At 40.6% G+C, this 14,227-nt stretch overlaps 1 long non-coding RNA gene across 1 annotated transcript in view; it reads left to right on the top strand.

Moving 5' to 3' along the window:
• Nucleotides 1–1,365: 1,365 nt before the first annotated feature.
• The window catches only part of LOC123569122 (uncharacterized), a 216,655-nt gene continuing 203,793 nt past the window's right edge, over nt 1,366–14,227 (top strand). Inside the window, exon 1 of the long non-coding RNA XR_006692650.2 lies at nt 1,366–1,923. This is a non-coding gene — a long non-coding RNA (uncharacterized lncRNA). The remainder of the gene's footprint in view (nt 1,924–14,227) is intronic.

Raw genomic sequence — 14,227 nt, forward strand, 5'->3', positions numbered from 1 at the left:
CCTGTTAATTAACTTAAATAGATAAAATAAAGACAAAGTACATTTTATTTATAGGAAGAATTATCAGGCTTTTACTTAGAATCTATCTATGTTTTTACAGATAATCCTAATAAGCTTGGTCATCTGCAACCCCAAGAGACAAACAGAAGCAGCAAATTGGAAAGAAGGAAGCCACATCTAAAGCAGAGATTCTGATAGCACCAGTGACTGGACACCATTAGCAGGGGAGTTTTACTGACTCTTTTACATAATAGTGAATATGATTACTCAAAACATTTAGAAGTCTGGGGTCATTTAGTGGCGGAGCCAACAATTTATATAACAAAAGCCCCAAAAGGTATTATTCCCATATCAATCAACAATCATGATAACCTTCAAAATGAAGAAAACATTATACCATATTCAGAATAATTTACTTAAGAAACTAGGGAGATGTGTGTAATCCATTTAGGAGAATATCTTTGTCTATCAAAACTTCAAACATTCTGAATCAAAATCTTGTGGGTGGAAGAGTCCAGAAAGGTGCATTTGCTGGTTCACTCCTCCTCCCCACCACTCTAATACATAACCACAGCCAGGATCGGGAACTACTGATCCGGTCAAACAACTCTCCAGAAAATAATGCCTGGGAATAAAAATAAATCTCTAATTTCTATTCTTACCTCTCACCTTCAGCTGTCAAACATCATCTAAGCTACTCCACTATGGCCACAGTGGCCTTTCTTTTAGATAACTGCTATCTTATTGCCCCTCATATCTGGATCCAATTTCTCTTATATCTTGACACCAACTCCTATAGAAAGCACTCATTAGACAATCAGATAACTTTCTTTAAGATAATTATGCTATGCCTCAATTCTCTCCAATTTATACATTCTTGTCTTTTTATCACTCTGTAAACATATTCACTGGAAGTCTCTGAGATCTTTTCAGTGGTTTCCTATTCATCACTATGCTTCCTGTCTGATTCCCCATCCCTCTGTGTAACCAGCTGGGTTCCTAATTCCTGATATATCTGCTGTATTGGATTTATCTCTAAATTACAAATACCAGCCCAGGGTTTGCCACACACTTGGTTCTCTATAAACATTTGCTGAACAGAGTCTTGGTATCTGAGCCACAGTTACCTGCAGACTCCTAATTCTAATTTAAACTTTCTGCCTCCTAGACCTTTGACATATGGCACTAAAAATTACCAGCTGGAGCCCAAACTCAAACATATAGGCATTTTACTGCATCAGGATTGGAGGACCAGAAGGGCAGGAACTAACTGGTGAATCACAGTCTGAAGAGAATATTGAAGAGGAAAGTATGTGTTTTTCTGTGAATCAAGTTTATGATAAGGGAAGATAGAAAATGGGGGAAATGGCAAAGGGAAGGAGCTTAAAAAAAAAGAGGCCCCAAGACTATGCTATGTATTCCTGAGTCAAATTTGAACAGCTAAGATAGGGCCATTTTTATATTTTGAAAGCTGTAGTGGCCAGTGTCCAAGATGACCCCCAGTGATCCCCATCTCCTGGTATTCACACCTTTATGCAATCCACTCCCACATTGTACCAGGGCTGGTCTGTGCAGCCAATAGCATAAGGCAAAAGTGTAAAATGTGATCTGAGGCTATGTCTTAAAAGACAGTGTCGCTTCTGCCTTGTTCTCTTTTGTGGGTCACTTGCTCTGAGGGATGCCAAGTGCCATGATGTAAGGATACTCAGGTGGCCAATGGAGAGGCCCATATGACGAGAAATGGAGGTCTCCAGCCAACAGCCAGCAAAGAACAGAGGACCACCAATCGCCACAGGATTGAATCCCAGTGGAGCCTTGAGATGACTACAGCCCCAACTGAACGCTTAACTACAACCTGTGAGAGACGCTGATCCAGAACCATCCAGTTAACCCATCTCTGGATTCCTGACCTTCAGAAACTGAGTGAGATAAATGTTTGTTGTATTAAGTTGTTAAACTTTGAGAAAATTTGTTTCACAGCAATAGAGAACTAAAACAAAAGTCTGAACTGGAGGTTGCAAATTGAGGACTGGAGGAAACTTCTGGTAGGCTGACAAGATTTTGTTTCATAGGGAAGAAAGAGCGTTTTTAAAAATTCAATTAATTGTCAACAGTTACATTTGGAAGATTTTTAAAAATCGAGGTTTCTTACTTTATTTAAAAAAGAAAAAGATCTCATAACACAGCCCTATTCTTATGACTCTGTTGCCTTGGACGTGGTCTATTCCATTTGTTTAAATACCACTAGGCATTCGATTTTGCTACCTCTGGTCCAAACTCATCTAACAAGAAATGATTTTACTCATCTTATACTTTCTTTGTTTTATCGAGAGCGCTCTTTCTGCATATAGGAGTATTTATTTATTTATTTTAAGATTTCACTAGATGAAAGAGTTCTGCCATAAAATTGCCTGCTCATTAGAAACATCTGGGAAACCCTACAATGTAAAGATCTCCAATCATGGATTGTGGCAAATGTGGTTATTTTATGATTATATCTTTATATTTCAAAAGAAAAGTCAAATTCTCTCTCCCTTCCTTCTGGAGTTGAAGCAAGACTATAAAAATCAGCGTGGAATGGGGGTTTGGTACAAGGAGCAGGTGATTCACAATGGCTGATCCTGCAGAGTGGATCTGAAACAGGTCCTTAGGAGGTATGGGGGGAGTAGAACATTAAAATGGGAAGACAAAATAGCAATGCCAAGTCAAGGGGGACAGGAATGGGATTAAGGATAAGAAATGGAGCCAAGAGGACAAAGGATTGAGAGTAGGAGGTCAGGAAGAAGCAAAAGGAGTCTAGGATGATTGCTATGAAAAGCTCTGGTGTTTCTGAAGTTCTCTCTTCTTAATCCATGGATACTGAGACATGATAATGATGTGGCGATGGATCTTTAGGAACTCTGACAAAGGACTGCTTTGAAAATTTATCATAAAGACTATCCACATGATATGACTGGTTTCTGGCAATCCAGCTCTTCTAGGTACAGAAAATCCCATGGATTACTTCCAATTATTTTGTTTCCTCCTTTGAAATGTTCTGATATTTCAATGCACTAGTGCCGTGGTGAGCAGGCTTCCTTGGGAGAAAGGGAAAAAATATCAAGGCCAGGTGATACAATGGTCTCTTGGGACAACGACCTGATAGGTTTAAGTGAAAGATGACACTTAAACATTTGTGCATATTTAGTTGAAAGGAATTATATTCACATGCAGATCATATATTTGGCTTATTTCATAAATACACGTTTTATGCCATGCATTTGAGAAATGCGAAGGCAAGCCAAGTTTTGTACAGCCCGCATCATTTTACACATTTGGGAAGGTTAATAGTAAAATTCTAAGCAACTGATTTAGGTGCTTTTTAAAATTTGAAGATCCTACAGCTGATTATAGAATTTGAGGAAGTTGGCCAGCCTTGGCAAATTTCTTCCTTTCTTTAGTTACCAGAGAAGAGTAGAGGTAAGAATCGCTAGGCAGGAGAGAATGGCTTTGCTAGTCTCCACTGTTCTTTTTCCCCACCGTGTTCCTTCAGGCAAAAGTTAGCCTGTATTTCTAAGTGTCTGGATATAAACATGCCTGTATTAAAACATTCTCCTTGTTTATAATTTTATGATTTATCTATATATCTTTATTTTTGGCTACTGTGGCTTTTTACAGCTTTCTAATTTATATAGCCATTTGTTTAGGCTGTCAAAACATTTTTAATTTTAATTACTGTGTATCATGCCTGAGGGTGTAAAACTGTCAGATAAATCTGAGACTCTGCATAAACATGTGGGGAACTGCATGTATTATCGCCCAACAATTGCTAGTGGGCAGTTAGCAAATGCCTTTCCAGAGGGTTCGCTGGCTGGCTCCTTTCCCCCCTTCATGGAGGCACAGGATGATGTTGTCAGATAGGGTGCTGGACGTCTCGTCACACATCGCGTGTCATTGACCTCGGCACCAAAAGCTCAAGACTGTGATAGACCAGTTGCAGGCGGGGGAGCCCTGCAGATGGCTGATAGGAGAGTACTTAATGTTCAAGCTTATCATACTGAGGAGCTGGATAATCAACCTGGCACTTCATTTTTAAAAAGAAAATAACTGGAGAAGAGGAGCCAAACTTCAAAGAATAGGGTAGTATATTTGGTTGGCAAAATGTGACCAGAGATCTTGTTTCTTTTTCTTTTTCATAAAGTCTCAGTAGTAGTATAGATATATGCATCCATCAATTTATTAAAAATCTAATAGTTTTGTATTTGGGGTCGGAAGATTGAGCTTGAGCTCAACACTTGTTGTCATTTACTGGCTGCGGTAACCCTGGACACATTTTTTTTTTCTTTCTTAATTATACTTTAAGTTCTGGGATACATGAGGAGAACGTGCAGGTTTGTTACATAGGTATACATATGCCATGGTGGTCTGCTGTGCCCATCAACCCGTCATCTACATTAGGTATTTCTCCTAATGCTATTCCTTCCCTTGCTCCCAATCCCCCGACAGGCCCTGGTTTGATATTCCCCTCCCTGTGTACATATGTTCTCATTGTTCAGTTCCCACTTATGAGTGAGAACCTGCAATATTTGGTTTTCTGTTTCTGTGTTAGTTTGCTGAGAACGATGGTTTCCAGCTTCATCCATGTGTCTGCAAAGGGCATGAACTCATCCTTTCTTATGGCTGCATAGTATTCCATGGTATATATGTGACACATTTTCTCTATCCAGTCTATCACTGATGGCATTTGGGTTGGTTCCAAGTCTTTGCTATTGTGAATAGTGCTGTAGTAAACATACATGTGCATGTGTATGTAGAATGATTTACAACACTTTGGGTATATATCCAGTAATGGGATCGCTGGGTCAAATGGTATTTCTGGTTCTAGATCCTTGAGGAATCGCCACACTGTCTTCCACAATGGTTGAACTGATTTACACTCCACCAACAATGTAAAAGTGTTCCTATTTCTCCACATCCTCTCCAACATCTGTTGTTTCCTGACTTTTTAATGAACGCCATTCTAACTGGCATGAGATGGTATCTCATTGTGGTTTTGATTTGCATTACTCTAATGATCAGTGATGATGAGCTTTTTTATTCGTTTGTTGGCTGCATAAAATAAATGGTGTTGGGAAAACTGGCTAGCCATATGCAGAAAACTGAAACTAGACCCCTTCCTTACACCTTACAAAAAATTAACTCAAGATGTATGAGTTAACTAAAGATTTAAATGTATGACCTAAAACCATAAAAACCCTAGAAGAAAACCTAGGCAATACCATTCAGGACATAGGCATGGGCAAAGACTTCATGACCAAAACACCAAAAGCAATGGCAAAAAAAAAGCCAAAATTGACAGATGGGATCTAATTAAACTAAAGAGCTTCTGCACAGCAAAAGAAACTATCATCAGAGTGAACAGGCAACCTACAGAATGGGAGAAAACTTTTGCAATCTATGCATCTGACAAAGGGCTAATATCCAGAATCTACAATTAACTTAAACAAATTTACAAGAAAAAAACAAACAAGCCATCAAAAAGTTGGCGAAGAATATGAACAGACATTTTTCAAAAGAAGGCCAAATTCTTTAATTGTAGGTTTATACTCTAGTCAGCTGAAAGGCTTTTAGATGTAATCTAGCACTTTATCCAATATGAAGTGTAGATTTACCATGAGATATGGATCTGGGCTATATCTGTGTTTATCTTATGACAATGTAATATAATTTCTTTTCTTTTCTTTTTTTAGACAGGGTCTCACACTGTTGTCCAGGCTGGATTGCAGTGGTGCAATCTCAGCTCACTGCAACCTGCACTTCCTGGGCTCAACCTATCCTCCAGCCTCAGCCTCCAAAGTAGCTGGGACCACAGGTGCATGTCACCACTCCCGGTAAATTTGTTTTTCTTAGAGATGGGGGTTTGCCATGTTGCCCAGGCTGGTCTTGAACTCGTGAACTCAAAGCAATCTGCCTGCCTCAGCCTCCCAAAGTGCTGTGATTACAGGAACGAGCCACCATGCCTAGCCTGTAATTACATCTCTCTTATGATTCTTTTAATGTCAATTTTAAGGGAGACTCAATGCCCAGAGAAGGTTGCCCCCACCCTCTGCCTATTATTCACAGTCCCAGTCACTGAGTTCAAGAACCAAGAGGGCATGGGGCAATGAGAATGATGGTAGGGATTCCCTTCTGCAGTCGGCTTTTGCTGGTCTTTTCTCTTTTACCCCGACATGCCTGAGGCACATTAATAAGGCAATCTGCTTCAACATGCATTTCAACTAATTGAACTATTAGTTGTGGCGTTGTGTTTTCCAAAGGAGTTATTGTTTCTAGCCTATGATCTCAACCAGGTAGGAGGACTTGTAATATGGTGTTTAAATAATTATTGGTGTGGAATCTTTCAGACAAAAAGCCATTGCAGAAAAGTGAAGAGTCTTGTAATTTTTCTTGGTAACGGCCAGGCGCGGTGGCTCAAGCCTGTAATCCCAGCACTTTGGGAGGCCGAGGCGGGTGGATCACGAGGTCAGGAGATCGAGACTATCCTGGCTAACATGGTGAAACCCCGTCTCTACTAAAAATACAGAAAACTAGCCGGGCATGGTGGCGGGCACCTGTAGTCTCAGCTACTTGGGAGGCTGAGGCGGGAGAATGGCGTGAACCCGGGAGGTGGAGCTTGCAGTGAGCCGAGATCACGCCACTGCACTCCAGCCTGGGAGACACAGCGAGACTCCGTCTCAAAAAAAAAAAAAAAAAAAAAAAAAAAAAATTTTCTTGGTAACATAGAAAATGCATGGACTGTATAAGTCACATGCATCAAAAAAATAGCCTTCTTCCATTTAGACTTTGATGGAAAAGTGTTTAGCTCAAGAAAGAATTTTTTCTAAAAAAACACCATTTTATCATCTTCAATATAGGAAAGCACTGCTCACCTAGTGCATCAAGACTCTGCTCTTTTCCCTTGGAAAAGCAATTCTTTTCCTCTCCTAATTTTCCAACACAAAATATCTCGCTTTTCCACCCTGAGATCTGATATTTCCCTGTCGTAGTGATTTGCTTCTTTAGGAGAACTTCTTTCACCTGGGGTTTATTAACAGTATTTGTTGAGTGTCTGCTATGTACCAGACAAGGAGCAGGGGATTTAAGAGGGAGTAAAAATAGACAATGTCCCAGCTTTCAGAGAATGTACAATCTAATGGGGGAGACAAATATTCACCAAAAATTGCAGTAATAAACTTACAAGTAAAACTGAGATGTGTCCTGAAGAAAAGGAACACAGTTCTATGAGAACATAATCCAAAGGGCTCTGACCTCAGTTGCGGTCTGAAGGCCCTTCCTGGAGGAAGTTACACTGAGCTGAGATATGAAACGAGAAGTCAGAAGTGAGCTGTACTTTTGAAAGGATGGTGTTGAAAATTACTCAGCACTGTTAACAATATAGAAAAGTGTAGGGTATCTCATTTGAAGAAAATCTGACTGTTTTTATCTCCCTTAATACCAACCACATAGTAGGAGCCTACAGCCTACTATGCCTCTGATGATAAACATATAAATGCAGAATGAGTGTTTTTCTTTCCATTTTGCTTCCTTTCTTTCACTTCTGTTGATTTCACCTTGAAATGTCAAGAATGTCAATATTAATATTGAAATATTAACATAGAATCATGCTAATATAGAAAATGCTCATCATCACTGGCCATCAGAGAAATGCAAATCAAAACCACAATGAGATACCATCTCACACCAGTTAGAATGGCGATCATTAAAAAGTCAGGAAACAGCAGGTGCTGGAGAGGATGTAGAGAATTAGGAACACTTTTACACTGTTGGTGGGACTGTAAACTAGTTCAACCATCGTGGAAGACAGTGTGGCGATTCCTCAAGGATCTAGAACTAGAAATACCATTTGACCCAGCCATCCCATTACTGGGTACATACCCAAAGGATTAGAAATCATGCTACTATAAAGACACATGCACATGTATATTTATTGCGGCACTATTCACAATAGCAAAGACTTGGAACCAACCCAAATGTCCATCAGTGTTTGGATTAAGAAAATGTGGCATTTATACACCATGGAATACTATGTAGCCATAAAAAAGGATGAGTTAATGTCCTTTGTAGGGACATGGATGAAGCTGGAAACTATCATTCTCAGCAAATTATTGCAAGGACAAAAAACTAAACACCACATGTTCTCACTCATAGTTGGGAATTGAACAATGAGAACACGTGGACACAGGAAGGGGAACATCACACACCAGGGCCTGTCATGGGGTGGGGGGAGGGGGGAGGGATAGCATTAGGAGATATACCTAATGTAAATGATGAGTTAATGGGTGCAGCACACCAACATGGCACATGTGTACATGTTTAACAAACCTGCACGGTGTGCACATGTACCCTAGAACTTAAAGTACAATAAAAAAAAAATTCAAACAATTGCAGCCTCAGGCATGAATGGGTTTAAACACCCTTTCTCACTCAGGTGAGAGCAAGAGGTACTTTTCCTGGCCAAAACCCTGAAGATTGTTGCTATGAGTTGAGCCATCTTCTGGCCATGAATAAAGTGTGAATTTTTGCAGAAAACAACAAAGAATGTCAATATTAATATTGAAATATTAATATAGAATCATGCTAATAAATTAATATAGAAAATATTAATTTCCATATTAGGAAATCAACTTGAGAAACATAACATCCATAATGCTAGTGATGTTCAAGATTAATTTGCCTTGACTATGAAGAGGCAAACATGAAAGGAAGTGTACCTGCCTGTTATTCAATTATTTGCATCAGCATAGGGGATAAAAGGAAGGCAACTACACACCCATGCTCACAGCAGTGAGACTATTCACAATAGGCAAGAAGTAGAAGCAACCCAAATGTCTATCAATGGATGAATGTATAAACACAATGTAGTATAAACATACAATGGAATGTTATTCAGTCTTAAGAGGGAAGGAAATCCTCTCACATATTATGACATGGCTGAACCTTGAGGATATTATGCTAAGTGAAATAGGCCAGTCACAAAATAATAAACACTCTAAGATGCCATTAAGTGAGGTATCAAGAGTAGTCAGATTTATGGAAGCAAATAGAATGGTGGCTACCAGGGACTGCAGAGACGAGGGAACAAGTAGTTCATGTTTAATGGGTTTAGAGTTTCCATTTTACTAGATGAAAAAGTGAAGACTCTAATACTACTGAACTATACACTTGGAAATGGTTATAATGGCAAATGTTGTTATGTTGTTGTTTTTAAAATCTCAATTAAAAGAAAAAAGGGAGGCAACTAATATTGCACTAGTGCTATGTTCCAGGTATTTTATGTGGACGGTGTCACTTAACCCTCTCTGGGCCATCACTGGGCAGGTGAGGAAAAAAAAAAAACAGGTAAATTGAATAGTTTCCCAGGTTATAGAATTCAGAAGCTGAAGATCTAGAATACAAATCCAAATATGTACCTGTTTGTAAATAGAAACGCCATGGGTACAGAGTAGAGATTCATAATAATGAAAACAACAAAATTATGATAATGCATGAACATGTATTGTTCACCACTATGTTCTATTCACTTTTCTCATGGCTTTACCCACAATCTATTTAATCCTCAAAACTTTTAGAAGTATTGTTAGTAGCCCCATTTTGCAGATGAGGAAAGTTGAACTAAGTAACCTGCACAAGGTCACGCAGTCAGTAAGAGGCAGAGGCTTAAATTCAGGTCACCTGGCCCTAGACATTATGCTTTTACATCACGTAACTCAAGAATGAGAATGTCAAATTTTGAGTGTTTCTTACCATTTCAAGCCCTCTTTCCTATACACTATCCAGTGTAAAAAAAATTAAGGCGGATATGTGAGATTGGCAAACAGCTATCACTGTCCCTATTTCACAGGAGATAATGCAGCAGAGCCATCAGGGAAGTGGGGAATCTTGTCCAGGGTCACAGACTGACTACATGACAAAAGGTTTGAACCCAGGTCTCCTGACTTCTGACCCATGCCCATTCTTCCCCACTACCTAGGTGAGATCTACCCCAGAAACTCCCCAGACTGCCTTGGAGAGGGAGGAAACTTGAGTGTGTCACACACAGCCCTTATTTTGTGCTCATTTCTCTGTGTGTGATTGCCAGCAGCCAAAGATCAGGTGGGATTTGCGGATGAGGGCCTCTGATAACTCAGCCTTGGGGCAGGCCATGGGGAGTACCTTGCCTGGGGGCTCTCCTGGCCTACTGAGGAAGGCTTGGGCAAATCTTCGCCCTGCTCCTTCCTGACATGCCCTCGGAGAACAGGATTTTTATTGGACATTTGGTGACAAGTGCAGGATGTGAGCAGAAGGGACCTCGGTTTAATATCTCACGAGACGAGCAGCACATATTATACAGCTAGTGACTCACTACTGATTTACTGCCCTAGAAGCCTGGTGTTTTCTGAAACAACAGGAGGAGGCAGGAGCAGAAACTGCTTTTTGTCCCAGACTTCTTTCACTGCAGATGTTTGCAGCTGGCACATTCTGCTTTTCTTCCTCTGTGGGTGCACAAGACTAACCCAAATAATCATATTTCTGTCTTAATTACCTTTCCATTGCTTAATTAAATGACCTGATGCGGATGCCAGAAAAGGCTGGCAAATTTGTTAAAATCTGAACAGAGGGAGAGCTGGACGGCACTTGAAGCACTTGAGGCCCCTTTACCCTTGAACTCTCTCCATTGAATAAAGCCATGAATCTTAGGCAACTGATTTTCCCTTCTCTCCACATTAGAAAATATCTGGCCCATTAGGAAATGTCTGGCCCACAGTTCTGAAGTTACTTTGGTTCTCTCCGTATCACGTATCTATTGGTGTATAACAAAACACCCCAAAACTTAGTGCCTGAAAACAGCAACCATGTATTATTTTTTTGGCAACTCTGTGGGTTGGGTGGGTAGTTCGCTGATCTGCATGGGGCTTGTTCGTGTGTCTGTGTGCAGCTGTCAGGTTGGCTGGGGACTGGCGGGCCCGTCCATGGCTGGGTTGGCTCAGCTCTACCTCATGTTGTCTCTCATCCTCCCCTGGACTGCTTGGGCTTTTTCTCTTGTGGCTGCAGGGTTCCAAAAGAGAAACCAACAATGTGCTGCCCCTTTCCCCAGGCCTCTGCATCTGTCGAGTCGGCTACCATCCCGTTGGTCCAGGCAAGTCATGTGGTTGAGCCAAATGTCACAGTAGGAGCAGACACAGGAAGACACAGGGAGGACATTACCTGGCTATCATTTCAATCAGTCTTCCTCACTCTCCAAAACATAATGATTCCCTGCAACTTCAGGGTGATAGCTTTCCTCAAGACAGATACGGTTTTCTTTTCTTTGCTAATGTTTACTTAGGAGGATGCCTTGGACATGAAAGATGCTAAAGGTTTTTGAAATAAATAAATGAGTGGTTGGACCTGAGGGTGTCACTAACAATGCCCTGGTTTCTCTCTCTCTCTCTCTTTTTTTTTTTGGCATGTTTTATTGAAAATTTACATTTAGATAATATAAGTTGGCATATTTGGATTCTAATTTCTTTAGTCATCCCCAGGCCTTTCTGTTTTTCTTTAGTTGTTTATTTATTAACCTGGCTGGATTATGGCAGCAAAGAATATATACCTCCCTGATTTCACTTCTCAGAAGACACATCTTGGATATACACGAAGTCACACTGGCATGACAGTGGTTTTAATCAGGATCATCTTTGATGGTCTCTTTTCCTGATTTCTCAGTTTACCCCTGTAACTCTATTGGTATGTCACACAGGTGATAGTCTCCAGTAATGTGAATCCAATAACAGTTTTCAGATCCATTAGCCACTCTTTTTTTACATTTTACTTTAAGTTCTGGGATACATGTGCAGAATGTGCAGGTTTTTTACATAGGTATACATGTGCCATGCTGGTTTGCTGCATCTGTCAACCCATTATCTAGTGGTCTTTGGGTTGCAAGTAATGAACACCTGCCCAAACTGGCTTCCACAACAGGGCAAAACACTAACTTATTTTACCTAACTCATGGGCAGCACCTACCAATGGGTTTTTTTTTTTTTGGAAGGACTAGCACTAAGAACTGAAAGTTATAAGAGGTTGAGTGTGCTCCATGGGTCAGCGACCCACACTTAGTCCAATAAGCTGTAGTAGGGGATGGCTCTGATGTCACATAATAAAAACATAGCTAGGCTGGGTGTGGTGGCTCACGCCTGTAATCCCAGCACTTTGGGAAGCCGAGGCGGGTGGATCATGAAGTCAGGAGATCGAGACCATCCTGGCTAACACGGTGAAACCCCGTCTCTACTAACAATACAAAAAATTAGCCAGGTGTGGTGGCAGGCACCTGTAGTCCCAGCTACTTGGGAGGCTGAGGCAGGAGAATGGCGTGAACCCGGGAGGTGGCGCTTGCGGTGAGCCGAGATTGTGCCACTGCACTCCAGCCTGGGTGACAGAGCAAGACTCCATCTCAAAACAGAAAACAAACAAACAAACAAACAACAACACAAAACCATGGCTGCCTGGGAGCTGTGGACAGAGCAGTGTCTATTACAGGCGGCTGTAGGTATGGTGGAGAGGTTCCTTGAAGAATTCAGAAGATTCTTTAGTTCCAGGGTATAGTAGATGACTCCCCAGATTCCCATCCTCTGGTTGTTCAACCAAACACTACTCCAGGTACTGCTGAGAAGGGATTTAAGCCAATCATATATCTCTCTTAAGATGTGGAAACTACATGAGTGGGCTTGAGCTAATCAGGCCAGGCTGCTAAGAGCTGCTTTTTCTGTCAGCAGAAAAGGAATTCAGAGATTCAAAACATGAGACAATTTGACATGCCATCCCTGTGTTTAGAGAGAGTAGAAACAATGTGCCAAGGAATGCTTGTGGCCTCCAGAAGCTGAGAATAGCCCTTGGGTGATGGCCAGCAAGGAAATGAGGACCTCAGTTCTACAACTGCAAGTTCTGAATTCTGCCAATAACCTGAATGAGATTAGAGCTCTTTCTTTCCCAGAACCTTCAGATGAGAGCCCAGCTGGCCAACACCTTCATTTTGGCCCTATGACACCCGAAGCAGAGAAACCAGCTGTGCCATGGTAGACCACTGACCTACAGAAACTGTGAGATGATAAACAGGTGTTGTTTTAAGCTGCCAAATTTGTGATAATTTGTTAAGAAGCAATAAAACATTATTATACAGGGTGATTACTATTCCCATTTTAGCTCTTTAAAAATGTTAATATCCTTTGAAAGAAGACATAAATTGCTTTACCACTCTCAGTTTGCTCTAAATTTGTTGGACTGAAAGGCTTCCTTTGTGATTGGAGAGAGAAAAATTGGTTTTTGGGAAAAAGAATACTATATTTGGGACAAAAGTGAAGTGTGAGAGAGGTTAAGGTTTGAACTGGGTGTAGGTTAGCTGGCTTTTGTGGATTGTGCTAGGCTTTCAAGGAGTCAGCATAAAAGCAATAAGTCACTAGGAACCTGGAGATAGACAGAGACAGAGAGAGAGAGAGAAAGAGAGAGAGAGAGAATGAATTAATAAAATGATACTGAAAATAAATTTTAAAAGCCTTCAATCACTTCCTCCTGCATATCCTATCTCCTCAATTGCACTCCAACTTGCGGTAACAAATCTGATCTCAAATTTAAAAATCCTCCCTAAAGTAGCACGTCTCTCCATTTACCATCTTGTTTTTCTGTTATACTTCTCCCCAAGATGTCCACACGTGACATTTTCAAGTCTTCACATCCCATTCATTCTTCAATTTATCTTTATATGGCTTCCTCACCAAGTGCACCAATGAAATTGTTCTTCACAGACCATCAATGATCTTCATGTTGCTGTACCAGTGAATCTGCTCTGACTTCTTCCTAGTCAATCTTTCAGAATGATGAAATCCAGTAGACTGCTATTTTAGTTTTAGAGCATTCTCTTCTTTTGGTTCCTATGATACCCCTCTTTTTTGGTTTTTCTCCTACTTTTCTGTCCACTTTATCTCAGAATCCATTGTGAGTGTCTCTTTCTTATAGCTGATTTGTAATGCTGACATTTCTTAGGGCCCCATTCTGGAATTCCTCGTTTCCTCACACTGCTGAACTCTTTCCTTAGAAATCTTACTTGCTTCCGTGACTGTACATATTGTGACTTCACAGAGATGATGATGTGAGAACTTGTTGAAAAGAAGAGTGTACTAGACTCAGAATAAGACCAAGGTTCTAATCTTAACTTCCTATGAGAATATCATAACCG

The sequence above is a fragment of the Macaca fascicularis genome, chromosome 15 (genome assembly GCF_037993035.2).
Source record: "Macaca fascicularis isolate 582-1 chromosome 15, T2T-MFA8v1.1".
Classification (NCBI taxonomy): Eukaryota; Metazoa; Chordata; class Mammalia; order Primates; family Cercopithecidae; genus Macaca; species Macaca fascicularis.